Source organism: Myotis brandtii, unplaced genomic scaffold, assembly GCF_000412655.1.
Source record: "Myotis brandtii unplaced genomic scaffold, ASM41265v1 scaffold424, whole genome shotgun sequence".
Taxonomy (NCBI): domain Eukaryota; kingdom Metazoa; phylum Chordata; class Mammalia; order Chiroptera; family Vespertilionidae; genus Myotis; species Myotis brandtii.
Window position 1 is genome coordinate 1574931 of NW_005366245.1, and position 6000 is coordinate 1580930.

Below are 6000 nucleotides of genomic sequence, written 5' to 3' on the forward strand. Positions count from 1 at the left end.
ATCCAAAAGTTTGTGCATGTTCTTTCCTATGGTGCTCTTCTAAGCAGGGTGCAGCATCACAGTTTTATTCTCCTGATTTCCAAGGTGAGGTAGTTATACTAGTGCTTTAAACTATCCTACCTTGGAATTATCACATTTTTTTAAAGAAGGCCTCAGCTTGTGAATAAATAAAAATAAATAGCAATAACATTATTTAAATTCCACTTGGGGTTTTCAGTCGTTTCATAATAAAATTACATATAAAAGCTACACTTGAGTTGTCCTGATGTCCTAGGTAATTCTATTTTAAGTGTTCTCTAGAGGATTCCCAGCCATATAGTTTGACTAGTAAGACCAATATTTTTTTCTTTATTGAATAAGGTATTACATATGTGTCCTTATCCCCCCATTCCCCCCCACTTCTGTTCATACCTCACCCCCCTGGTGTCTGTGTCCATTGGTTATGCTTATATGCATGCATACAAGTCCTTTGGTTGATCTCTCCCCCTTACCCCCATCCTCCCCTACCTTCCCTCTGAGGTTTGAGCATCTGATCAATGCTTCTCTATGACGAACATTATAGACTCACCACTTATAAGCAAATCTTTTATTCTGAGCTCATAATTAGAGAATTATTGTAGTCAACTGCCCTAGCCACCAGTGTGCTAAGTGGTTAGAGCATCATGGGTCTGATCCCCAGTCAGGGCGTCTGTGTGAGGCAATGGATCTCTCTCTCTCTCTCTCTCTCTCTCTCCCTTCACCCCCCTCTCTCTCCCTCTCTCCCTTCCTTTCTCTCTAGGATCAATGAAAAAGCATATCCATGGGTGAGGATTTAAAAAAAGGAGAGTCCCACCAACAACACAGAGCAGGGTAACGATTAAATAACCAGCTCTGAGACTCCGCGGAGTTCTGGAAGGTGGAGCCCTGCGAGTTCCCACAGCCTCCCAGGCTCTTGTTTACACACTTCCTCTTAAATCTGTGAGTTTGATTGTTGATCCCGGTGCATGTGATTGCCCAATTGGGGTCGCTAGCGGAGCTTGTAGGGGAAGATTGTTTTTGGGGAGCCTGGAAAACAGAGCTGAGAGTGGCGACTGGTGAAACAGATCTGGGCGGAGCTGGTTCAGGTACAATAGAGAACTCCTGGTCAGAGAGGACTTAAAGCCTTGGAGGTCAATCCAGACACACTGCCACCCAGAGGCAGAGCCACGAACTGACTCTTCTGTACATACAAATACAGCAGTAAGGGGAACCAATACGGCCTGCCTTAAAATCAGGACTGTGGCTTACAACACGGAGGAACAGAGGAACAGTGTGAAATTCAACATTCTCCTGAATTCCGGGCGTGCCAAAAAGAAGAGTAGAAGATCTGAAGCACCTGCATTACTGCATTATTTTATTTTACTTTTTTTTTTAATTAATTACTTTTTCACCTTTTAACTAAGAAAACATTGTTTTTCTTTTTTTTTTCCATCACCTGATTTTACCCTTTCAACTACTACATTTTTATTTTTAACTAGTATTATTACCGCTACCATTTTACCATTTTTTAAAGTGTCATTTTCTTTTCTTTTATTTTTTTATTTTTTTATTTTGGGACTAATGTCCTCCATTCTATTTTCATCGTTCCTTTAGCAACATTTTTCTCTACCTCAATTTGCCTCTGTGCTAAACCCTCTTCCCCACTTTTTCCCTTTTGTTGTCCTGTTTCTCTTACCCTACTCCAGGTTTAGATCTTCCCTATTCTTTTTACCCCCTGTCAAAATTTCACCCTACTTATATACCCTATGTCCAATCCCCTGCTCTAAATCCTTATACACCTTTCCCTTATCTTCCTTCACTATCCAAATTTTTTTCTTCTTCTTCTTCTTTTCTCTCTCTATTGTTTATTGTTGTTTGCTCGATTGACGAGTATATTGGGGGTTTTTTTAGGATCGTTTGTGAGGTTAGTCTGCTTATTCTTTTTATTTTTCTCCCCCCGCCCCCCGGTTATTTCTGTGCTTCTGTTTTCCCTTGCGTCGCTTGATATTATTGGTTGTTTGTAGTTTGTATTCATCTCCAGGAATCTGCTGCTGTAAATTGTTGGTATTAGTGGCGGTTCTATAGGAGTTTTCCCCTCATATAAATAGTCTCTTCCCCTCTTATACTTCACTCTCTTTTCTCTCTTACTTTTTTTTTTCTTTTTCCCCTTCTTTTTTCCCCTCCCTTTTTCCAATTTTATTTTTGCACTCCTTTTTTTTCTTTTCTTTTTTCTTTCTTTCTTTTTTCTCTTCTACCTTTTTCTCTTCTTTCTTCCTTATCTCCTAACTCTCTTAGCTCGGGTGGCCACCTTTATTTGGGGTTATTGATATCGTAAATACATTCGTGTTCAGTGCCTGGTACGTTGTGCCTTGTTGTGTTGTATTTTGTGCCTTTAAATCAACGCAGCAGATTCAAGCAACAGCGGCCTCCTGATCTCCACACGCTCTGTCTGGGGAACAGTTACTGTGTGTGAAGCCTCCCTCCACCTGCCAGAAGAGCCACCACAGCTGTGAACAGCACCCACCAGAGGCCCTGCTATCAACGGAGGAGCCACTGCTACCACAACCGCCCAAGGAGCAACCACACCCCGAGGAACCACTGCCACCCAGGGAGCAGCCACTGAACGACTCAACAACTAGATATGTCAGTGAGATCAAACATGGGTAGACAAAGAAACCCCCAAAGGAAAGAAAAGGAGGACTCGCCAGAAAAGCAGCTAAGTGAGACAGAGGCATGCAACATGACGGAAAAAGAATTCAGAATAAGGGTCCTAGAGTACATGCACCGGTCGGAGGAAAAAATCAATACCATATGCAAGAAGCTAGAAGAATCAGATGAAAAATTCAATACCATATGCAAGAAGCTAGAAGAATCAGATGAAAAATTCAATACCATATGCAAGAAGCTAGAAGAATCAGATGAAAAATTCAATACCATATGCAAGAAGCTAGAAGAATCAGATGAAAAATTCAATACCATATGCAAGAAGCTAGAAGAATCAGATGAAAAATTCAATACCATATGCAAGAAGCTAGAAGAAACAGATGAAAAAATCAACAACTTAAGTAAGGCCCAAGAAGAAATGAAGAGTGATATAGCTGCCATAAAAAACTCCATTGAAAGTATCAACAGTAGACTAGGAGAAGCGGAGGACCGAATTAGTGAATTAGAAGACAAGGAAGCAAAACACACCCAAACTATACTGCAAATGGAGAAAAAAATTAAAAGACAGGAGGAGAGCCTAAGGGAGCTTTGGGACAACATGAAACGAAACAACATACGAATAATAGGGGTGCCAGAACAACAGAAAGATGAACATGGATTAGAAAACCTATTCGAAGAAATAATATCAGAAAACTTCCCTGAGGTGGGGAAGAAAAAAGTCACACAAGCCCAGAGAGTCCCAAACAAGGTGAATCCGAAAAGACCCACACCAAGACACATCATAATTACCATGGCAAATGTTCAGGACAAAGAGAGAATCTTACAGGCTGCAAGAGAGAGACGGAAAGTTACATACAAGGGATCTCCCATTAGATTATCAAATGATTTCTCAACAGAAACACATCAGGCCAGAAAAGAATGGACAGAAATCTACAAAGTGATGCAAAGCAAAGGACTGAATCCAAGAATACTCTATCCAGCAAGGCTATCATTCAAAATTGAAGGGGAAATAAGAAGCTTCACAGACAAAAAAAGGCTAAGGGAGTTTATCACCACCAAGCCAGCCATGCAAGAAATGCTAAAGGGACTGGTGTAAAAAGAAGAAATAACAAGCTCAGAAAGAAAACAGCCACACACACAAAAAAAGAAATGGCTACAAACAAGTACCTTTCAATAATAACTTTAAATGTAAACGGACTAAATGCTCCAACCAAAAGACATCGAGTGGCTGAATGGATAAAAAAACATGACCCATACATCTGCTGTCTACAAGAGACCCACCTCATTAGAAGGGACTCACACAGACTGAAAGTGAAGGGATGGAAAAATATCTTTCACGCAAATGGAAAGGAAAAGAAAGCTGGGGTAGCAATACTTATATCGGACAAAATACATCTCAAAGTGAAGGCCATAACCAGAGATAAGGAAGGCCACTTCATAATACTAAAGGGATCAATACAACAAGAAGATATAACCCTGGTAAACATATATGCACCCAATGCAGGAGCACCCAAATTCATAAAAAAACTCCTGGAAGATATCAAAGGAGAGATCGACAACAATACAATCATAGTAGGGGACTTTAATACACCACTGACACCACTGGATAAGCCCGCTAGACAAACAATCAGCAAAGAAACAGCAATCCTAAATGACTCACTAGATCAGATGGACTTAATTGACATCTTCAGAACACTTCACCCCAAAGCCATGGAATATACATTCCTCTCAGGTGCTCATGGGACATATTCAAAAATAGACCACATATTGGGTCACAAGCAAAGTCTCCACAAATTCAAGAAGATTGAAATCATAAAAAGCTTCTTCTCAGACCACGATGGCATAATGTTAGAAATAAACTACAATAAAAACAACCCAAAATACTCAAACACTTGGAAGCTGAATAGCATGTTATTAAATATTGATTGGGTTACCAATGAGATCAAAGAAGAAATTAAAAACATCCTGGACACTAATGACAATGAAAACACAACAATCCAAAACCTATGGGACACAATGAAAGCAGTCCTGAGAGGGAAGTTTATAGCTCTACAGGCCTACCTCAAAAAACAAGAAAAAATGGTAGTAAATCATCTAACTCTTCAACTCAAAGAATTAGAAAGAGAGCAACAAGAAAACCCCAGAGTGAGCAGAAGGAAGGAGATAATAAAGATTAGAGCAGAAATAAATGACATAGAGACCAAAAAAACAATACAGAAAATCAATGAAACCAAGAGCTGGTTCTTTGAAAGGATAAACAAGATCGACAAACCTCTAGCCAGGCTCACCAAGAAGCAAAGAGAGAGGACCCAAATAAACCAAATCAGAAACGATAGAGGCGAAATAACAACAGACCCCACAGAAATACAAATGATTGTTAAACAATACTATGGACAGCTCTACTCCAACAAACTAGACAACCTGGAGGAAATGGACAAATTCCTAGGAAAATACAACATTCCAAAACTCAATCAGGAAGAATCTAAAAATCTCAATAGGCCAATAACTATGGAAGAAATTGAAGCAGTCATCAAAAAGCTCCCAGCAAACAAAAGCCCAGGACCAGATGGCTTCTCAGGGGAGTTTTACCAAACTTTCAAGGAAGAACTAAAACCTATCCTCCTCAGACTACTACAAAAAATTCAGGAGGAAGGAACACTTCCAAGCTCATTCTATGAAGCCAGCATCACCCTAATACCAAAACCAGGTAAAGACAACACAATGAAAGAGAATTACAGGCCAATATCCCTCATGAACATAGATGCCAAAATCCTCAACAAAATCTTAGCAAATCGGATCCAACAGTACATCAGAAGGATCATACACCATGACCAAGTAGGATTTATCCCAGGAATGCAAGGATGGTACAACATCCGTAAATCAATAAACGTAATACATCACATAAACAAATTGAAAGAAAAAAACCACATGGTCATATCAATTGATGCAGAAAAAGCATTCGACAAAATCCAACACCCATTTTTGATAAAAACTCTCAGCAAGGTGGGAATAGAAGGATCATACCTCAACATAATAAAAGCCATATATGACAGGCCCACAGCCAACATCATACTCAATGGACAAAAACTAACACCATTTCCCCTAAGAACAGGAACAAGACAGGGATGCCCACTCTCGCCACTCCTCTTCAACATAGTCCTGGAAGTATTAGCCATTGCAATTAGACAAGAAGAAGAAATAAAAGGCATCCAAATTGGAAAAGAGGAAGTAAAACTGTCCTTATTTGCAGACGACATGATATTATACATACAAAACCCTAGAGACTCCATCAAAAAACTACTAGACTTAATACATGAATTTGGCAATGTAGCAGGATAC